Genomic DNA, 23,352 nt, shown 5'->3' with positions numbered 1-23,352 from the left:
GGGTTTCAGTATCCATGCAATTTCTGTGGGGATGTGCTCGGATGACCAACGTGTGTTTTAACCTAAATTGTTGGAGTTAAGTGTGATCAGCTATGTGTTCCACAAGCTTCCCTCTGAAGACAACACAGCCCTGAATTCCTTCTTTTTTTTCCCAGTGACAAGTCAATTACTTGTTTAAATTCAGTTTGAACTCTCTGAACTGAGAGAGGCCAGAGGAAGCAGGTTTTCCCTGTGAATAAACAAAAGAAGAAAAATGTAAAGTCATTCCAAAACACTGTGATTTTAGGTTGTGGGAAGAGTACAATTAAGCATTACAACAGTTACGATTTCTTCTTCTTGAATTGGCAACTGTGTATAGGGTTTGCAAAATCAGTTTTCCTCTAACTTCCCAGCAAGGGAAATATTATAATCAATGATATTTTAGGACAAACAAAGGAAAATGTGGATTTTCTATTACCTTCAGTTATGAAGTGTTTCCGTGACCATAACTCACAACAAATTGTTTCCTTCTTTCTGTGAAATATTGGACCTGTCCTGAACTGTGGACTTCAAGAAGCCAAAACCTACCAAAAAAAAAATCATAACCCTAGAGCTGCCAAAGACTAAATCTTGAATATGAACCAGAATGTATTTTTTAAAAAATCAGCTCCTCCTCAGGTGAGAGTTTAATGAACTTGACCAACGTGAGTTGTGTGATTTCTTTTCTCTGTGGGTTAGAGGTTTCAATATAAATGAAGCCCATTCTCAGCTAAATAAATTTGAAAGCACTACTCCTTAACTATGGGAGAGAGGGTTTTTGCAGAGAAAATCAGTACAGTTTCTTTTAAGTGCTCTGAGTACAAACGCCTATCAAATAATATTGCTGTGTCTGTCCTCATTGAGGCAATAAGTGTCAGGCATTACCTGGTCCACCATAAGTGTAGTTTTAGCTCTAAATTTTGATTTTTATAACTGCTTACATGTCTTACTCATCGAATAAGAATTTTAGTAAGTAATTATTTGGTCAAATTCCACCTATCTAAAAATAAAGCAATTCCACAAAGATAAAATTATGGCAAAGGAAATTGAAAACAAAAGTGGCGAAATTTCCTCCTAATGGTAATTTAAGATCACATCATCAGCGCTCGCCAGCATGTGCATGTGTTAAACCGTATAGAGAAACCTGTAATTATTGTAATTGCTCTTTTCGCTTTATACTAACAAGCTTCAAACCATGTTTCAAACTAGTTGTTTTGAAATAGTTATTTGTCAAGTCATCAGCTCTCAGAAAGTAAATGGTAATGAGCTTTCCACGTTTATATTCTGACTCTTGGTCATAGGATACAGCTTTTCAACTCCATAAAGTTGAGAGATGAAGATGGTTATTGATTATTTCTGATATCGAGGCCAAAGAAATAAAATAATTTCATGATTCCTTACTTAAGATGGAAGAAAGGAACATTTTAATTCCAGAATCTCTCAGTTGGGAATATGTTCTTAAAAGAAAGTTTTCCTATGAATAAGTAAAAATCTCAGTCACCTAAATTGTTTGAAGCTAAAAATCAGGATGTGAAGTGTTTAGCTATTTTTTTCATGTACCACAGGAAGTGCTCACATAAAAAGCTTAATATTTAAATAGCACCAGTAATAATATTTTCCAGTGCATTTTACATATGGCCCTTTCTTTGCAAACCTCACAGTTGGTTCTGGTAACCTCATGCAGGTAGGCACTGGGTTTTTAAGTTTTCAGTAGTGTATCGACCGTAAATTCCATTTAGTATTTTTAAAAGCTATTTCACATACTTAACTATTTTCAGAACCATGAGTATAAATGAAAGTAGCTGGTATAAATGCATTACTTTAAAAAATAATTGTTTAGCTGTTGTTACAGAGGAAAATTTGCTTAGGTTCAAACTAATATAATTTTTCAATTCCCCACTGATTCAGGAAAACAAAACATATCAAAGGAAAAACAAACATGCAGGAAAAACTTCCTTTAAGTGGACCTATTTTTTGATATTGTTGACAATACAAAGCATTTTAATTTACTCATTTTAAAATAACAATGAAAATTTTATTTCTTTTCCTTCTGTGCTTGATTGGTTACAAGAAAATTATGTTGATTCTGTTCTGTAGGTTTAAGCTGGTAAAAATTCACCAGACGCATAATCTTGATCTTGTGGCTACATCTTGCTCTTCTGCCTCTGATTAAATTTCCAAAATCCCTGCGTGAGATTCACAGATGACAGACAGTTTGAACATTTCTCTGGGGCTAATTTCGCAGGAAAAAAAGATGGTTCGGTTACATATTTGGTTAATTTATTTAATCCCTAATTTCTGGTAGGTTTGAACATTTTGAATATCGTGTTGATAATTGATAAGCATCCTTGTAGCGCTAGGCGATGGCATTGTTTCAAGGAGATTGGGGAGGAAGGACACTGGAATACAGGGGGAAGAGGGTTTAGGGAGAAAAGTGGCCGGGGAGAAAAGATCTAATAGCTGGTGTAGTCCTTAAATACCTTTCCAACTGATCTACAGGAAATTGTGCTGAAGAATTGTTTGTTTCCTGTTCCACTATAAATGTGGTTTGCATTACACTCCCTATTTGTGTTTTATTTTGCTTTGCTTTCTTTTTTTTTTTTTTTTTACTAAAATTGCAGGACCACTACAGAGACTTGAGAATAAGTGATTTCTTCCTTGCAACTTATTTTTTAAATGGGTTTTAGTATAGTTTGATTTTAGACATTATCCTCTTTCATTATTCTCAATGTTATGTGAGTGTGTTTCTAAGCTTGCTTGCAACTTCTATCCCTGTGATGCCACTGAGGAAAAAACAAACGCTGTAGTGTCATTTCTTTAGAATCACCCTGTAGGCCATACGTACAGTCAGCAAGCAGCCATCAGGAGATTCATTTTTTAAAGAATCTTAATTTCTAATCCTGTAAAAATACATGGATAGGTTGTGGCAATTTTAACAGTTGTTAGAACCCAGGTTTACTCTTATCTTAAAAGAAATGCAGTAAGAAAACATTTGTTCCGTGTATCAAACAAACACTTGTAACTGAGAATCTCAGGACAGAAACACTGAAGATTACGAGGCTTTTTCGCCTTTTTCCTCTAATATCATCACAGTTACACAGAAGCTAATTTTTCACAGTCAGTAATTTTAGACTTCAGTCTTTCAGAGTTTATATATATTTGGGTTTAAATTCGCCCTTAATACTTCAGATATAACTCTGAGGTGACACAGGGTAAAGTTATATGTGGTAAACATTATTGATTACTTGAAAAAAATAAGGTTTGGGACTCTGTGTTTATAAAATGTTTATATCTATTCAGGAAATCATCACAGTCCTAAAAAACAGTTATCTGTATACCAGGAAACGCAGAGGAATAGTCACAAAACTGAAAGAGAGACTTGTATAAAATAATTATATTATGAAGTGATCTGCTCAAAACCTATTCATGGAATTTTCAGAAAACTTCACTAGTTGGAGGATTTTTAACATTTTAGCATCTGTAATAAACTATTTGCCACATTTATTGGATCATCTTAGGCATACAGATATTATTGTATTTTGTTAAGCAAAACAAATTTATCCTTCTGAAGAAGAGTTCTTAAGGTTTGGGGCTTGAAAATGGTTTGAGAATTAGGTTCTACTCCACTTCAACTTTGGGAAACTTTCCTTTTTGCAATGCCGAAGATTTATAACTTAGGTTCCGAACTACAACTTTTATTAGCAGATGTATTTATGTCACGATACCATATTCTGATTAGAATTTTAAAATTCACGTTGCTGATAGTTGGGTCTTTCCAATTCCATGTTGCCTCATGTCCATAGCTTTCTTCAAATTCTTCTTCCTTATTTCTTCAAGAAATTGCACATGCTAATCAGGGCATTTTATTCAGAAGTGACTTAAAAGGGACACTATGCCTATAACATTTTATTTGGGAGAGTATCCTGTTTAAAGGCAGTCCACCCCCCAAATGGGGATAAAGAGTGGGTTTCAAACACCTGAGAAGTCAGGGGTGGGAGCAGTGTAGATGATGGTCTAATTTCAGCCTCCACTGAAAAAATGCAGGCTTTGGCATCCTCCAGGGACCCAAGGGCTGTGCTTTCCTGGAGACCAAATTACACTCCTCTGAAGAGAGGGCACGTTGAGGTAATTGGTAGGACAAAGTGGGGAGAGTTGAATTCCAGCTGCTTGCATTGTAGCTGCCCTGAAAATGAATAGGGGATGTTAAGAGTGGAGGCTAACATTTGACTTGGCTCTTTTCACCTCCACAAACCTAAGGGTGAGAATTATAGAGTCCGGAATGACTGCAACCGATAATGATCCTGTTCAAGGGGGGAATTGCTATGTTGGGAAAAACTCTCACACCATTTTAAAAACAGTTGATTCATTTACCAACCACAGTCCTATTACTGTAGCCCCAAGAAAGTTTATCCACAGTATGGAAGCACTCCTTGTTTCTATCATGAACCACCTAGTGAGTGCGTCTTGGGTTCTCACCTCTTTGGGTACCATTTTTAAAATGCTCATAATGAAAGACATTCGGAAGGTACTGGAATCTCATCTCCAAGAAAGGAAACAAAAAGTAGAGTGTCTACACTCCCTTTTCCCCAGAATGTGTGCTCTTCTTTTTTTTTTTTTTTTTTTTAAGGAGAATGGTGCTGTGTTACTCAATAGCTTTTCTCACGAATAAAACAAATTAAATTGATGTTACATGCATATTTAAACCCCATCCAGTTAAATACTGACGTGATTAAAATAATCAAATGTATTACTTAAAAAATTAAAAAGGATAAATCCTGTACCCCATTATTTTATTGACTTTTAAATATAAATTGCAGAAATGTTTACATTCCTAATGGCATTATTAAGCTAAACTGACAAATCAGAGGAAGAAAAGTTGATTGCCCAGCACATTATTATTTCTGCACCTGTTATTACAATTCAGAAGTGGAGGCTTCACACACAGGAGCAGGATGGATGCTGTTTTCTTAGGCCTCCTTTGTGTGATGTGAGGGTTGGGATAAATGGTTAACAAGTGTAGTTTCACTTTGTAGTGCCTTTTGGAGTGTTGATGTGATTAAAAGACTACAGTGTTTTTTTCATGTAGCTTTGAAATTAATATGTAAATAATAGGGGATGGTCGGGCTCTTCTGTACTGACTGCACTAAGCCTCCCTAAGCAGAATTGGGGGGAGGATATCAGCTCTTTATTAGACGTTGTTTAGGTATAAATAGTGCCAACTTTTCATCTCTACCCTGTGAATCTGTAAGGGAAAAGAAGGGAAGAAGAGGGGCGTATCAAATTAATTTAGGTAGTGTTGCAGATCTGGGTCGAAAATCCTTTAGACTTCTTCTCTTCTGGTTATATATTGGCCAGGAGGTTGGTAGACTTTGAGTGAATGTTTTCAGCAGTAAGTTATCTACCATTGGCAGTGCTTTGGTTTGAAATGTACGTTTTTCTTTAGTTTATTTCCTCCTTGTCTTAATCATACCATATCGTTTTTCAAACATCTGAGCATAGGTGGCAATGACTGTTGGTTGGTATGATTCTAGAACTTCTTGGGTGTTCATTGACTACAATTAACTTCACACAGAGAAACCTAAACTTTCTGCAGCTAGTGGAATAAATAAAGCCCTATTCCCTTTTATTTTTTTCCTTTCTTACTTTCCTTAAGAATGGCATTATATTCTTAGAAATGTGATATTAAATTTGCACTGAGAGGGGGGAAAGTTATCTTTATTTCATCCCATCAGCAGATAGTTTGAGTTTGTAAAGAAGTGGTTAAAATGCCATTATTTCCTGGAAGATACTAGTTAACACTGTTCATATGAGTTTGGATCTTGTCCTGTGTAATATTGCTCATTTAAATTCCTAGACTTTAATAACACTTCATGTGTAGCATGGATCCCACTTTATCTGCCCCCTGGCTTCACAGCAAAATGTTTACATAAATGAACTCTCAATTTTTATATCAACTTTTTAACTCTGTCTTTCCAGAATTAATACTATTTCTATAATTAAGCATGTTCACAGTTAGTTCCATCGGAGTATACCTTCAAGATGATGTTCTTTTCTGTTGTTTTTTTTTAAGCCATCTGTTGGCTAGGTCAGCAGAGAAATGGGAGCCTGATTTTATTTTAAAGCAAGTAAGTTATTACTCTACTATTGTATTAGACATTGAGCTTCAGAGGGAGTAAAAGATAAAATTCTATCATATTTTCATTTTGTTACATTTGCAGCAGAATGCGTGTGCCCAAATTGGTTATTTTCAACTCGTGACAGCTGTGATATTTAAAATGCTCACAGCTGTTGTGACTTAAAATTGATTTTTCTATTAACACCTGAGAAAAAGACCTGTGCCACATTAGAAACTTAAATAAGGTAACTGTAAAATTAGGTATGTTGATATGGATCTGGTAATCCTTCTTCCCAGAGGTTGCGAAGTGCAGCAAACCTCTTGGATGCTTGCAGGGAAAGCGCTCAAACTGCTAGAAATAGATGCATGATTGCTAAATGCGTTTACCTTTTAAAGAATTCATGTAACAGCAGATCTTCTTGGCCCAACTTTCCAATGTCAGTTTTGCTAATAAGACCTTTTAGGATTCAGTTTACTTTATTAACCCTGAGGAGGATGACTTACGGGAATCATTATGAGATCCTAACCTCTAAACTTCTTTTTACCTTTCAGATATGACACTGAGAAATGCAAACCCACACTAAATTGTTCCTTATGGAGGAAGTTCCGGTTTTATGGCTCTTTTCCTCCATCATTTTTAGATGATGAAAAAAAAGCAAAACAGATGAAAAAGGAGAAACAAATTATGCCTAAGCAGTTTTAGACAAGCATTTGTTTTGGGAATCTGTCATACATTTTTCAGGATCCCTTTACAGATCCTTTTTAACCTGGTTTAGAGTGAGAGAGTGCTTCCTGCGTTGGGTTGAGCTATTTTGATGTTAACCTTCTCAGTGTTGGAATCTCGAATGTGACAGGAGATCAGTCACCTATTTAACAATGTAACTGATCTAACAAAACTTAGGCACATTTAGGTATGGAGATAGTTTTACATTTTGAAATAGATGGTGTGGTGTAGAAAACATACAGCTGGCCTGATGTGGAATTATTTATAGGTAATCATGCCTTCACAGATGCATTGCCAATAGGGAGCTATGTAGATTAAACTCTTTGGCTGGTCCTAGGCTTTTTACCTGTGTAACTCGATCAGAATTGAAAGCATGACAGCTTTTATGATGATAAATATATGGCTGGATCGGAGAAAGTGCGGACCGTTGGGTGGAGAGGTGGATGGGTTACATAACTAAAAGATAATGCGAATTATTTATAACTCAACTCGCTTATTCATCAAAAGCTTACATACACAGTATTATTTTGATTATTGCATACAGTTTAGAATAAGTTAGTGGAAAAAAATAATTTCCCATCACATAAGCAAATCACAATGGAGATGGTGCCAAAAGTTCTAGAATGAACATAGGTAACTTGTTTCACTGATGTGCACCACAAGATCACAAGGTCAAAATGTCACATACGAAGTGATCAGGAATATAAGTGGACACTTTCTTGTTTGGTGAAGGAAGATACTCCTAGAGATGACCGTTTTTTATGTGAAGATTTATGAAAATTGAAGTGGGTATTTGACATACTCTGATTACAAGTAGATATCTTTAGAACAGTGGTGCCCCCTCAGGGGACATAGGGAGGTATCTGGAAAATTTGTAATTGTCCCAACTGCAGGAATAGGGTGAGGGCTTGCCTCTCGCAGTTAGTGGGTAGAAGCTAGGGATGTTGTTCATTATCCTATGGTGCCCAGGGCAGCCCCTCACTCATGCTGAGATTGAGAAGTCCTACTTTAGAAGTCGTGTATCTGGACCTTAATAATTAATTCCCGGCATGGTGAACCACCTTACGAATGATGGTAGCTCCCTTCCCTTCTCTTCCCTTCTCCTTCCCTTTTCCTTCCCTTCTCCTTCCCTTTCCTTCCCTTCTCCTTCCTTTCCTTTCCTTTCTTCTTTTTTCTTTTCCTTTTTTTCTTGTTTTCTTCCCATAACAATTCCCTCCCTCCCTCCCTCTCTCTCTCTGTCTCTCTTTCTCAGTATTGCCCGGGTATTTCCACCATGTACCATGAAAATGTGAGATTTTCTTTCAGATGTTGTAAATATAGTACATTATTTATGAACCAACTGGAATGGCTTCAAATCAGCTGTTAAAATATGTTGTGTCAATAAGGTACGTTTCTCCAAACCCTGAATATATATTTATATCTTACCTTTCAAAATACCTTGAATTCTCTCATAGTGTAACCATTGGTTTATTGGAATCATCCGAAAAGAAAAGTTTATTACCATGAATTTTTTTTTCTGTAGAACATAAAAAGGAAATAAATTAGCATAAAGAAACTAATTAATAATTAAAGTTGATGACTTTGGGCATTAAGGATATTGTTTGCATCATTAACCACGTCCTCTGCGCGAAGAAAAGTTGAAAGCTGAAAACCAACATTAAAGACTCTCTTTCCAGCTCTCCCAATAACACAGCTTCTTTCTCCACTCGCAACTGGGGATCTCTCTTCCTGCACTGCTGAGCTTCCATCAGTGTTGGATAATCCTCGGCAGTGATTTGGAAGTGATTTTAAAACCTAGATTGCCTTCCCTAGTATCCTGGGGGGGAAGGTGGCGGTATCTGGTGGCAGAGTCTTAACACCTGCCAACTTGTGGAACCCAGAAGCACACCTCATGTCTTAGATGCCAAGGTGTGGAGAGAGCTGCCAAGTCTGACAGTAACTGCTGCCACTCTTCAGTTTCCTCCCCGTGCCCTACAAGGTTCTCCGAGTTTCCACGGAAGTAGAGATGGCAGCGGGGAATGGAGTGGCAGCTCTGACTTGAAGCCTGTCTTTGGTGTGGGATATTCTTTCAAGTGTTGCTCAGCCCAGTGGCTGTTATATTTCATTTCCATCTCACAAGTATCCTCTGACTCTGTACTGAGAATTGTCCCGTTTCCCTGTTCCCTAGTGCAACATAGTTCTAGTAAAATCACGTTGATGCCTTTGGGTTTTACTGTGTCCGTCACAACTGAAGCCATCTTATAAGATGGTCCTCAGTTTACATTTATTTTGATGGGTTTTCCACTTTTTATTGTACAGAGCTGACTGTGTTCAAAGCGAACGACGAAAAAGAAAATGTGTAAACTTGTTTATGTGTATGCCTGGCAAGAAGCAAAGGTGACCATTTTTGATGGTCATGTCCTCGATTTGGGTATTTCTGTTTCTGGGAGACGGTAATTTTTTTTTAATTGCAAGTTTGCTTTAAGTCAGGGCTCTTTGGACCTTGCTTCTATTTTTGATCAATCATTGATTATCTCTGTTGGACTCTCAATAATTCTCTTTTGTCCCAGTATTGTTCTCTGAATAATCTTAGAATTATAATTTGCTTACACATCGTTTTTGGAATGTTATTCAGAGAGCTTGCTTGTGTGGTATTTGTCAGACATGTATGGAGTCTAAAAATCGATCTTGTGAATTTCTGTAATTAATAGGGAAGTGGTTTACAGATAAAATAAAGCTTGCAGTAAATATTTCATTGTAGTAATAATCAGCATGCAACAAAATACATGTGCAAGCCTCAGTTCTTTCCGAATGCTTTCTTGAACACCTTCCAGCTTAATCCGTACTGCGTCGCATCGCAGTAAGATAGGTGGTCCAAATGTTGCTAACCCATTTTGCGGTCTAGGTAGAACTGGGCTGTCCATTGAGATAGCCACTTGCCACATGGGGCTATTAACATTAAATGTAAATTAATTTAAATGAAATAAAATTCAAAAAAGTCAGGTCCTCAGTGACACTAGCCACATATCGCATGCTCAGGAGTCGCACGTGGTGGTTAGGGGCGAGTTTTGGACAGGTCTGGGAAGTGGTAGTGTTACAGGATTAGCTTACTTGCTCAACATCATATGGATTATAACAGAACTAGAGGCACTTCTGCTGTATGTTTCAATATATTGACATCCGAAGTAAGAACGGATAGTTTAAAGCTACCTGGCATTTTAGTGAATGCATATCTCATCTGTGTTCATCTCTTTTTTCTTAATTAAATTTAAAGCTTGATGTAGAGAAACTTTTCAAAGGATATAGCCCTTTGTCTACGCACAGTGCAGACCCTGAATCACCTTCTTCTGAATAAGAGGTCCTCCAAGAGAGGGACTGTAGCTTTTTTTTTTAATTTAATTTAATTTAATATATATTTTTTATACAGCAGGTTCTTATTAGTTATCTGTTTTATACATATTAGTGTATGTATGTCAATCCCAATCTCCCAATTCATCCCACCACCACCACCCCCGTCCCACTTTCCCCCTTGGTGTCCATACGTTTGTTCTCTACATCTGTGTCTCTGTGTCTGCCTTGCAAACCGGTTCATCTGTACCATTTTTCTAGATTCCACATATATGCGTTAATATACGATATTTGTTTTTCTCTTTCTGACTTACTTCAGTCTGTATGACAGTCTCTAGGTTCATCCACATCTCTACAAATGACCCAATTTCGTTCCTCTTTATGGTTGAGTAATATTCCATTGTATATGTGTACCACATCTTCTTTATCCATTCATCTGTCAGTGGGCATTTAGGTTGCTTCCATGTCCTGGCTATTGTAAATAGTGTTGCAAGGGACGTTGGGGTGCATGTGTCTGTTTGAATTATGGTTTTCTCAGGTATATGCCCGGTAGTGGGATTGCTGGGTCGTACGGCAGTTCTATTTTTAAGGAACCTCCATACTGTCCTCCATAGTGGCTGTATCAATTTACATTCCCACCAACAGTGCAAGAGGGTTCCCTTTTCTCCACACCCTCTCCAGCATTTGTTGTTTGTAGATTTTCTGATGATGCCTATTCTAACCAATGTCTTAATGCATCTTTATACACTTGTTAGCGTATTGTGGACAACCAAGAAATGTTTATACAGCCAAATGAATGAGTCCCCCATGCACCATACATGCCTACGCCTGTATATACAGTTAGGCAAGACTCTTACGTAGAGTGCTCCCCGAGAGCTGGCCTCCGTGGAATTTGGAGAGCTCATACCTTTGTTCTGGCTGTTCTACTACAAAGTAGAATTTTATTAAAAGAAAAATCATGTGTATTTCGTCATATAATCCAAATATATCTTCCTAATAAGTGAAAAAGTCTGCACGTCTTATCCTTAACACTCGTTTAGTCCCTAAATTGACTGCATGGTTTTGAAATCTTCACATCTTCCCGACAAGCTTTCAGGCATTTAGAGGTCAAATTCAAAGATTAGCCTGTGGAGCTACTCAAATACTATTTCTTGAACAAACCAGTATGTACTGAAACTTTTTTTAATGTCATGTTTCTCAAGATTCCTCTGATCCAACATGGCCTACTAGGACATTTTTGGTTGAATGAATGAAAATATATATTTTCATTCCTTGCATCATGCTGTTGGAGAAATGTGCCTGGTGAATGTTGATGGTCCTGATGACCCCCTTGATTCATACATGCACATTCAAAATTGTGTGGAATATTTTTCAGTGATGTCTAGGCATGGCAGTGGATGAGTGGGCTAGATCTAGGGTATTGTTGAGCACAGGGAATGAGTGTTTGGGCCGTACACCTATACTATTTTAATAGACGAGATGATCGCAGATTTTTCCCGTCATCCTTTTGTTGGAAGCACCAGGAGCCTATAGTGGTACATCCTGGCAGACGCTTTGCCCTTGAACTTCTAATGGTGTACACAAGCCCTCATTCCTCTTGGTAATAATCGTGGTATTAAGAGGCATTTGTGTTCTTGCAGCTTGTACCCTGTTTAGTTCCTGTTATGCAAATACCGCTTTAAACTTAGAAATTCCAATTTGCATTAATATTTTGGTTTCATATAGCTAGCTATTGCATTTCACAAACAAGTGCATTTTAATGAGTATTGGCAGAATGTAGAAAAAACGTTATTCATTACATTCTATTGTAGAAAATGCAGTAGTTGCCAAAATCATTAAGACCAAATATAATGTGTGTGTAGAGGCCACAAGGATATCCCTCTTCGAGAATGTTTGGCCCTTATGGCATTCAATGCTATTACAGGCGTGGAGGACGGGGGTTATTACTATAACATAGAAGCCAGCGTACCACTGACATTTGGGTTTATTTTCAAAATGGAAGCATGCTTTACTTTTTTATGTTGGCCATAAGACCATAGGGAATTCACCTCTGAGTTAACGTGAAGAACTTTAAAAGTCATCAACAAGCTGTAACGTAGTGTCTTACATTTTGATGTTAAATCCTAAAATGAGGTTTGTGCTGTTTTATTATGGTTACTTTCCTGCCTGAGATTTTTCAAAAATCAGAATTGTAGGCATACAATTCTGCTAAGGGCATTGTGTGGGGAAATAAAAATTTTGCAACTGGACTTTCAGAAACTAACTATTTTAGCACATGGACTTTCAAATGCTGCTGTCATGTTGTCATAGCTTGTGGTCTCTAATTATAATGGGCTTTTTTGGTGGTGTCATTGCAGTTGTTCCACTCCTCCCCCCCACAGTCTTCAACTCACTTTTCCCAGAAGGAGAGTTCCAGGCCTTTGAAAATTCTCATGATTTTGCAAATCCACTCTATTTTTGTCTAGAATACAGGAAAGTTAAAACTGTGGCTGGTATGATGCCATGTTTTGAATCCAATTTTAAAGCAACCCTTTGCAACCCAGGGAGTAAAGCTGACATCTTTGTATCTGTAATGAAGATAATTATACCTGCAAGGTGACATCACTCGTGAAGTAACAAATGCAGTAGAAAACCGAGCCTCTGGTCTTCTCTGAATTCTGTAGACCACTTTTGGCATTTAACACTAAACTCCTCTTTCATGCCTGTCGTTTGAGAAGTTGCTTTCAGATGAATTTACTGAAGCTGAGTGACACAGGGTTAAATTAATTCTTTTCTTTATTACTCAAAGTGATACAGACCTTTCTTGGACTAATGTAGCTTAATTAGTGGTCAATTAAAACTGAACATTGCTGAATTGAAGTTCTTTGATCAAACTCCCTGGCATGAGTTCTCTTTCTTTAACTAGCCACCATCTTGAATTCATTTGGAATCAGTAGTATAAACAAGTTTAAAACTGGTTCTTTTATAAGAAAGTCAGCAGGCTTGTATAGCTGTGGTTTCTTTTTTTACTTCTGTAGGCGGCAATTCAAAGGCATGCTAAATGAAAACAGTACTACACCCTGAAAAAAATACATTTTTAAAAGTAACACTAAGTAGTCAGAAAACAGTCAATACCCCCACCTATTTATTCTAGACAGAAGATAAATTTCCCAATTTTAGTGGTTAATTTTGTCATTACATAGAGGGCTAAAAGAAAACTCCCGGTCCTGACAAAGTCCACAGTTATAATAAAAAGTGAAACAAACAAAAACCAAGCTGTGGCTTGGGAGGAAGATGGGTCGGGCACCGTTACAACATATATGCAGAGATTTAACCCAAATTCATTCTTTATTACTCTTAGGAGCATATTTGCTCTCTTTGCCTTTGGAGTTGGGGGGTCAGACACTACTCACCTGTTGATTTCACCATTTCTTTGTGGGGGGGCATTGTTGCATCCGTGAGAGCTGATGATGGGGTATCTTTCATACAGATTGCTAGGTTGAAACACACATTGCTTTTTTTGGAATTTGGGTGCAGTTTAAAAAAAAAGAAAAGAGGGATATGGGGGAGCCAGGAATTGGGACAGAGAGAGTCACTAAATATTTGTAAGTAGATCAGCCTCTTCCTTTTATGCAGCTACATGTCTTAACATTTAACGTGTCTGTGCTGTTCTTGTCGAAACATAAGTCGATACCATTCAGTAATCCCAGTTGTGGAAAGCCTCACAGTCTAAAAATAACAGGGCTGGCATTCCGTTAGTGCTCTGTATTTTAAAGTATTAATTAAAACTGGCACTTTTGTGCTGGAAATAAAAGTAATATATTAGGTTTAAATAGGTCATTTGCTCAGTCTGGAATGGCTTCTTTTAAGTTCTGAAATTTTCACAGAGGAAAAGTGCAAGGAGATTTTGGAAGTGGCCACGTAGTGTTTTCCCCCATAAATGACAAAGTTTTTATAGTTCTCATTACTTATACCCAAAAATTACAGTTATAACCAATAATTAAGATAAAAATTTCATCACTTGACAGAAAGAGAAATTATTTTTAGTCAGTTTGCCTTTCAGCCTTCTCTCCTGCTCTCTCCCTAAAGGGCTGATTAGAATGTAATAATTGGGGATGATAGCGGGAGGAAGAGGACAATTCCATTTAATTAAAGATAATTTATTTTACTTTAAATTGGTGATGTCCCACATGAATAAGAGTAGATTTAGCAGATAGATTTATTAACGGGTATGACATCTCAGTTGACTTAAAAAGCAAACATTTTCTTTCTGTATTGTTTTTATTGTGTCTCCGCACCTGAAACGGCTGTCATCGTGCTTCCCTCCCCGCTTTACAGAGCTGTAGACTTTTCCACCAAATGTGCAATTATTGGCTTATCAGTGGAACCAACTTGAGCCTCTGCTGAGTTAAAAAAGAAAACCCAGGCCAGGAGCTTGAAAGGCTGCTGAGATTCTCAGGGCTCCCATTGGAAATGCCGTCTCCTCCAGTGACATTTTCTTGACTCATCTTTAAAATATCTAGTTCCCAGATTCCAGGGTAACTTCAGCATTTTGAATGAAGAGCCTAAGATTTCCTTTGGCCTGGGGCAAGGTGCTTGCACGAATATTCCTTTAAGAGAACGTGGACCTTGAATGCCATAGATAATGAAGAGTGTCACAAAGCGATCATGTGCACTGCGTAGGTTCATTTCTGACACAAAATTGGGGAGAAAGTAAGGTCCCTGTGTAATATTTTTATTGTTGTCTCATGCAATTGCAAACAGATCCTGGAAATTAAGGATATGTTATAAAGTTGGAAAGTGGATTCAAATAACCTGTGAAATTTTTTTTCACATAGTCTCAGCCCGTGATGATGTTTTCAATGGAATACCTCTAGCAAAATTGTGCTTGTCATTCCGTAAATCCTAAGGCACTTTTTTTATGCTTCAAGCAAACTGTCTTCTGTTTTCCCAATTTCTATGTGATCTCTTTCGCACTGTCTTTATCCCTTTTACCCCCATTTCACATTCCTGTATCCTTATTTCCATTTTTTCTTGTTCAGTCATTTCTATTCCCTGGCCTAGTGTGTTTCATTCATTTTTCTTCTCTGAGTGAAATCCAGACCTTCTGGCTGTCCCTTTCTCCCTGGACTTCGCTTTCTGTCCAGCACTTCCTCCGTTCACATCAAACCCTTACATTCATTTCTTTTCCCGCCTTGTTGCACTCATTTTCACGTACAGTTCCTTTACGCTGGTTCCCTTGTCTTGCCTCTTCAGATTTCAGTGCTGTGTCTTTCTAGCTTGATTTCACAAATTAGTTCTATATAATCGTGTTTTCAAAATGAAGGGGGGAAATGAGGTTTTTCTTTCTTGTCTGTTTTTGGAGGTGAAGATCCTGGTGGAATTTGTATTCAGTTTTAAGCCAGATGGACTTACTTTACCCTTTTCTGCCATTTTACCGTTCCAAATGGATGTTAGATCAGGGATGGTGTTTCTCAAGGATTAACTTTTATTAAGCCTTGATTTTCCTGTTGCGTTAACCTTTTCCTTCCCCTCAGCCAAAGCATCTTATTCCTTTCTCTGTCCACCTAACTGGTTAGTTTTAATAACCTGATCTCTCTGGCCCTTATTTTACCCTGATTCCCTGCCTCTTTTATCCATCTCTTTTTAAAATCATTCTGCTGTATCCTCGCTTCACCTTGTATCTTTTCTTCTTCTGTAATTATTAATGAAACCATGATGACTTTCCCCAAATTCTACTAACAGACAATGCTGGGAAAGAGAAAATTTGCAAGTAATGTTTTTTGATGAGCATTGGGGAATTCTGTTTGGATTTTGAAATTCTTCTAATTTTCCCCCCCAAGATGTATAGTCATGATTCTGGGGAGTGGGGAACAGGGAGGCAAGTGTTCAAATTGATCCTTAATTGGAGGTGAAAACCCTACATATCGATATTCATGAGGGAGGGTGATCCTACATTTAGAGCAGGTAAATTCAGTTGTCGTTGTTGGATAGTAGACTGGTTCAGGGATGTGTGTGTGTGTGTGTGTGTGTGCGTGTGTGTATCTATTAGGAGCAAGATGGGGACAGTAGAGGGTGATCTGTGTGGCCAGCCACTATTGCTTTCAGCACCTCCTGTTGGCCAGAAAAGAAGAAGATACTTGGGTCAGAATGAAGACCTATCCTCTCTGACCCAGGGCTGGGGGTGGTTCCTCTCTCCGTCCCATTTCCTAGCTATTTTCCTTCTTTTCTCTCTGTTCCATTTTTGACAGCGATTATTTCACTTACTATTTCCCAACACCTTCAACCTCTGTCTCTTCCTCTACTTCTTTGCTTTACTGCTCTCAGATAGGTAAAGAATTCCATTCAGTGGGAGGCCATTCCCCAGCACAGCAAAAATCTAGATGGGGTGCTTTTGTCGGCCAGCCTCTCCTGAGTACCTTCTGTATCCTTTGGAAGACGTCACAAATGTTGAAAAATAAATAAAGGAAAGGAAAATTGCCATATCCCAAACTGGAAACCCCACCACTTTTTTTTTTTTTTTTTACCGGTACGCAGGCCTCTCACTGTTGTAGCCTCTCCCGTTGCGGAGCACAGGCTCCGGATGCACAGGCTCAGCGGCCATGGCTCACGGGCCCAGCCGCTCCGTGGCATGTGGGATCTTCCCGGACCGGGGCACGAACCCGCATCCCCTGCATCGGCAGGCAGACTCTCAATCACTGCACCACCAGGGAAGCCCCAACCCCATCACTTTTATTCTGGGAAGAGGGCTTTCAGGGAGAGCAGCCTGCTGTATTCCCTGGAGGTAGCAGGAACTGGGAGTGGCCAGAGGGAAGCTGCTAAACGGGGTCCAGATGCAGCTCCATCCAGGGGGAAGCCTCGTGCTTGGTCATTTGGGTGGCTGGGCTCGTCCCACCTCCCCTTCTCCATGCCCTCCTCCCAGCCTCATCCTGGGCCCTCCCACCCCTAGGCGAGCCCCAGGCCTCGCAGCAGATGTCTGCGGGTCTGACTTTCCTATATCCAGCATGAAGTTCCCTCTCTCCCTCCTATTATGAATTCTGTGCTGTGGTCCTGCTTGCTCCTTGTCTGTCAGATTGCAGTTCTGATGCTGTCAGCCATGTCTGATCAATCAGCAAACAACACCACAGGATGAAATTTAAACAGTGCAGATGCTCAGATACAGGGTTATGTTGACTGGACCTCCAAGGGAAAGCACAGGTAAGGTCAGAGTCTCCCCAGAGTGGGTCTCCCGAGCCTGCCTGATTTGACACCCTTCTGAGCCCCACTCTGCTGCTTTGGCTTGTGTGCTGCCCATTTGCTTTGCCCTACTCCTTTCTTCCCCTGGCATTCACCAGAACTTTCGTTTTAATCTGCTGCCCTTGTTACTTTCCTCCTGTCATTTATTCACTGCCTTTTCTCTTGGATCGGTGCTGTCCCTATAAATGTTCCTGGATTGCCTCTCGGTTGAGGGTCCTTGCAAAATGCCACCTCGTCCAGGGCTTTTGTGGCCAGACTTCGAGGAAGAGAGTTCTGCTGAGAATCTGGGCAAACGGATGGAATTGATAGGCCTGATTTATTTTCCCTCTGGGACAGTGGAATTTATCATTAGGCTACAACCAGGGTTTTCTTTCTTACCATTGAGATGCATTGAATTGTAAATGGAGCTTAAATTATCTTTGGGGGGAAACGTTTTTAATTAGAAAAGATATAAATAGATAGGACCTAAATGAGGATGAATCAGCCAGTCCTTGAGAATTTGGGGAAAGAAAAAGAGACTTGATAACCGTTCCCCTTTTACAGTTTGCGGTGTTGGCTTACAGGGTTACTGCTCGCAAAAGAAGTATGTTCTATCATCTTCCTCTTCTGTTTCAAAGTATTCAGTTGGTCCTTTTTATAACATAGAGTGTTTACAGGGTTCTGTGTTCCCTAGTCCCATCTGGAAAATATTTAAACTTCATAAGATCTATAAGACTAAAATATCACATATAATGGGATAGGCAGAAGGAAGGAAAATGAGACCCATTGCGTGTGTTTAGAATAAGTTAGTTGTTTGTTCAGAAGCGCTGCTAGAAGAATTGGAACAAATAGCTGTGTGCAGTGACTGGTCGGGTCCAGAGCACTACATTTCACCACAGAATGATCCTCGGTTTGTAAAACTGACGTTTTGTTGTGACTTCTAAATCCAAACAAATCTCTGCAAATTTCTGCCCGATCGAGTTAATAAGAAAATATATACATGCAGAGGCGAGAGCCGTGCGCTGCTCGCGGTTCTGTCAGTGTCGGGGGAAATAAGGGATGTTTTTTACCTACTGTATTACATTCAACCAGCAATTGCCAGGACCTCCAGCTCTGCAGGTTTTCTGGACTTTATTTTTTTTTTTTTCTCCTTCAGTGAGAACAATGGGATGCAGAAAAGAGCTTCAGAAAAGGAGCCGGGCAGATTTCTTCTAATTGCCTTGTAATTGGGGAGTGGTTTCCCTTTCCCACCATCTCACTTGCAGGAGGAGAGGAAGGCAGATGTGGCTTAGCGGGAATAGCCTCTTCCAGACCGGATGTGCCGGGGGCCGGGGGGGAGGCAGTTCCCTGCACGCAGGCCTGTGATCTGCCTCACACCTGTGCTCATTTCAGCCCCCTGATCGATGACCTTGTATTAACCTGGAGTGACCTTGCGCCTTGGCCTGTTCTTTGGGCCCAGCTCTTGGCTGGCGGACCTGCGTTTCCCCTCTGATTTACAGGTGGTTACTGGCGGTGGTGTACACGTGTTTTTCGTGGTGCACAGCGCACTTAGCAGCCCGGCAAGACCTGCAATTTCATCCCTCTCAAGGGGCCAAGCAGGGGTTGGGAAGGTGCGGGTGCAGCGAGAGAGGTTGCCGTTTGCGTGTGCTTTTCTGTTTTGTGGCTCATCTGGTATCAATTACCATTTGATGGCAACGCCAGGCCCGAGGCCCTTTGCATGTTTGTCCTGTGAGAAAGATCTGGAAGAACCGACATATGGTTTTGATTGCAGCAATTGCAGGTTGATAGAATGAACGCAGGGGTGAGGTGGGTGGGTTTTCCTTCCGGCCCTTTCCACTCCGGGTTGCTAATGTGCTTCGCTTGTGGAACTGGTCTTTTCATCATCCAGTCCCTCCCCACTTTGCCCTCTCCCCCCCACCCCAGCTCCCTACCACTTTGCATTCCTGGCCCCTGCCTCCTCTGTACTTCCCCGTCCCCGCCAGAAACGTGTGGCCCACATTAAGGACCTTCAATTAAAACAAACAAACAAAAAAAAATTGTCCACCCTTCTGTTAAAATCCCAGAGCAGGTCAGCCTATGGAGGTGAGCAGAATTCTACTAAAGTTGAACACCAAATGGGTGGTGGGAGTGGGTTCCCTCCAGAAGCTCGGGACATGCTTTCAAATGGCTGTTAGTTCAGGTTGTTTAAACATTGAAACAACGCTGAAAAATGGCAGTGATCGAGATTAATATGTGCGCATGTGTGAGTTTCATCTAGGACATCTCTGAATTTGTTTGAGCATCTGCCTCATGGGGCAGGAATTCTTTGAGGTTCTACCTTCCTGTACATCTCAAGCCGTAAAATGGAGCAGCAAGTTGGGGCGTGTAGGTTCTGGATGAGCGTTTCCCTTCAGAAGCGGGAGGTTGGAGACCCATCTCTCCCATACTCGGTGACTAAATTTTACTAAATTTCTGACGGTCGGTGGTACCCAGGGAGAGGTTCCTCATTACTGCTGCACAGCAGGGATTGCATCTGTGAGTTTGCCAAGGGAAGGTCTAGTATTGGGGAACGGAGAGGCAAAGAGGGGAAAAGAACATTAGAGACACTTTTAATGCTACCCATGAAAATGTTTGCTTTCCAAGTAACATTTTTCTGTAATGCTCTCAAGTTCACATGTCTTGTAATCTGTTCTGCAGATGGGTAGTCCATGAGGCTGTGACTTTTTCACTTCAGCTGTTGCATGTCGAAATATTACTCCCAATTAGGACTTTATATAGTTGAAAAAGATAATGTGGTAGCTCACAAGTGCATGTTTCTGTTGATGTATTCCTCCTTTTTAACGGAAAGCCAGCAAACCAGGACCATCAAATCAATGCATGTCCTCCCCAAAAGGTCTTCAAATGTGAGATAAGTTATTAGTTCTGAAGGCCAACTGTTGAAACCTAATTAGAGTACATGACACACTTCTTTATATTTATTTCTACCTGAGAGCTGATCTCCATTGAAAGGTAGTAAAAGCTAAAAACTTAAGCTGTTGTCTTAAATTGTATGGAGGTGTCTGTATGACTGTGTTGAGAAAACTGACCATATTTTTACAATGGTATTGACTGTGTCTTAAGATATTTGCCGAAGGCTGCTGTCTTCCTTTGCCCAAGCTTTCTCTAGATAGTATACAAATTGGCTTGCTAAATGATTCTTTTTTTTTTACAGTCTTGATAATGATTATATTTTGTTACTTGGTAATCTTCCTACAATTTAATAAAATTTCGTCCCCTGAGCTGTGTTTGAATTCATAGCAATTAGTGATTAATTTCTTTGCTCTAGTCACATATTTTAGTAGTGGCTATTTTGTTATTTGACTGATATTTACACAGAGTATAACCTTAAATCACCATTCAGCCTGACAGCGTAAGACAACATTTCTCCTTGGTGCGCATGCCATGTTAGCTGCTTTCAAAGAGGGATGTATTGAGAAGTCCATTTTGGTGATTAAAAAAAAAAATATATATATATATATATATATATAGCTTTTCTGAAATGTGTAGACTTGGGGACTCATAGAAAAATAATGTAGTGTAAGGAATATGAACCTGTCTTAAAACATGTTGGGTCACTTAACAGCAGCTGTGCTGGAGAGAGATTTGATCTGAGAAGACTTTTTGAATCTTCTCAGCCCTAACACCATTCTGGTTTTGAAAATGGGAAAATGGAAAAGAGTTTTTGGGAAGGGAGATAGCTCAGTTTTGAAAGGCGGCATAGGTAGAAATCTTTCAGTCCCAGCTCAGACTAGCCAACACTTCTAATCTATCCCGCCAAACAGACGACAAAGAGTCAGATGGGAAATGTGGGTTTATATTTTAGAGACACACTACAGAGGCATGTGATAGTGTTAGAGACCACTTACATGCTTCTTGCCCAGCATCAATTTGATTTGGGGACTGAAATTTAGGAACGTTTGTAGAGGAGGCAACCTTTTTTTCTTTCTTTTTAAATAAATACATTTATTTATTTATTTATTTATTTATTTATTTATTTATGGCTGCGTTGGGTCTTCATTATTGCGCACAGGCTTTCTATGGTTGTGGTGCACGGGCTTCTCATTGCGGTGGCTTCTCTTGTTGCAGAGCATGGGCTCTAGGCACACGGGCTTCAGCAGTTGTGGCACGTGGGCTCAGTAGTTGTGGCTCACGGGCTCTAGAGCACAGGCTCAGTAGTTGTGGCGCACCGGGTTAGTTGCTCTGCGGCATGTGGGATCTTCCCGGACCAGGGCCCGGACTTGTGTCCCCTGCATTGGCAGGCAGATTCTTAACCACTGCGCCACCAGGGAAGCCCAACCTTTTTTTAATATACAATTTCTTTTTAAAAAATCTATTTAAAAGAATCACTGCTATTAAAATCAGATTCAGCCTCTAAACTATTACTACCTTCTACAGTATCATTTAAACTGCTTCTGTAGACACCTTGCTAAAAGATAAAAGCCCTCCTACATGTGCTGACTACATGGTATCAATCTTTATTAAGAAAAAAACCCCAGCTCTTTCAAAAGTCTGAATATAGGGATCCTTGAATTAACTTGGTCCATGGAAGTCCTAACAATTACTAGTATTCTTTTTTTTTTTTTTTTTTTAGTTTGCAGTTACTTACAAAGGGAGAAATATTTATAAAATTATGTTATGGTGTTTTTTAAATGTATGCAAACAACTCTCAGATCACAACTGAATCAGAGTTACTTTTACAAATTGAGGAAAGAGAATCCCCTAGTGGGGTGAAAACTGGTCCTCATTTTCTCAGGACTCTCCTGGAAAAGTGATAACAACATTTCTCTCTCTGGATACTGAAGCCCCCTCCCCTGCCCCAGATACCATGTTACAGAAGGCATTCACTTCATCTTTGAAGAGGTCCTCGCATCTCTTTAGGATCTGTTCTTGTTCATACATTGCAAATATGTACTTTTATGTCCACAAGGAAGGCATTAGTACCATTGAGAAGGGCAATGTCAATTAGGACCTGGAAAATACAAAGTCTGCAGACTGTAAGAATTGTACTCAGACTTTATGCCATCTACCTTTTGAAGACAATTTTGAACCTTTGAGGTTCAAAATATTGGGGGTTCTGATGAGCTTTCTTCTTTCTTTCTTTTCTTTTCTTTTTTTTTTTTTTCTATTTGCAAATCATGGCTTCCTGCTCCTAAGGAAAAAACCTCAAAGGCAAGACTCAACAGGCTTCCTGGACATCAAATAGTTCGTACAAAACAACATTCTGATGACTTGCATGTAAATAAATCAGAAACATATGAATTAAACTGCTCTTGGAATACATATGGGTTGAAAAATAGAGAGAAGTGCTGAGAAAATGTGTTTCGGGTTTTGCTGAGCCCATGACATTTGAAAAAATAGTATGAGACACTGAACAAACACAAACCACGGCTTGGCTTCCCCACTCCTAATATTAACCTCCCAGTTCAATGGCAAATCAGTTTACCATGTGCCTAAATGCGAGCCACCTTTGGTGTGCTCCTCCACACTTAATTACTTGCAGTTTAATTTTTTTTTTTCAATGAGAAGCTCAAAAATAGCATCACATTTCAAGGAAATGCAAATCTTAGCATTTTTTGACCCAGTTGGTTCACGTCAGACTATTTTAGAAAATACCACAGATCACCTTAGGAACAGTCATACTGGTACGGCCCTCTTTGGTGTGACTGGAGACGAACAGAAGAAAAGCATCATTATTAAGAAACTGGTCCTGAAACGGATGCTGCCTTATTAAATCAAAGCGCTAAACCACCGCAGGTGAAAACCTCATGAAGGAGGACAGTTACCTCTCTTGGCATTATGGTGGGAGGCCTGCCAGCCCCGCTGTACACTACCAAGCACAGATCATGACCTTGGCTTCCGATCTTTTTCACTGCTGAGGTCTGTGGCCTTGTAGGTAGTGGAAGTTTGCTTTCTCTTTCCCACATTGCACTCAAGATGGCTAATAACATTAGGGAGT

The 23,352-nt window shown here is 39.5% G+C and overlaps 1 protein-coding gene across 21 annotated transcripts in view; it reads left to right on the top strand.

Moving 5' to 3' along the window:
- The window catches only part of TCF4 (transcription factor 4), a 360,826-nt gene that overhangs the window by 263,930 nt on the left and 73,544 nt on the right, over window positions 1–23,352 (top strand). The window contains exon 1 of one of the 21 annotated variants that reach the window (XM_027118585.1): window positions 17,202–17,360. The exons of the other annotated variants lie outside the window; for them this stretch is intronic. The gene's annotated coding sequence lies outside the window, so the exon portion shown is untranslated. Of the gene's footprint in view, window positions 1–17,201; window positions 17,361–23,352 lie in introns of those variants that run through there. 21 annotated transcript variants of the gene reach the window in all.

The sequence above is a fragment of the Aethalodelphis obliquidens genome, unplaced genomic scaffold (assembly GCF_003676395.1).
Source record: "Aethalodelphis obliquidens isolate GAN/ISIS:26980383/991018 unplaced genomic scaffold, ASM367639v1 scaffold19, whole genome shotgun sequence".
Lineage (NCBI taxonomy): Eukaryota > Metazoa > Chordata > Mammalia > Artiodactyla > Delphinidae > Aethalodelphis > Aethalodelphis obliquidens.
This window is presented reverse-complemented; position numbering and strand designations above follow the sequence as displayed.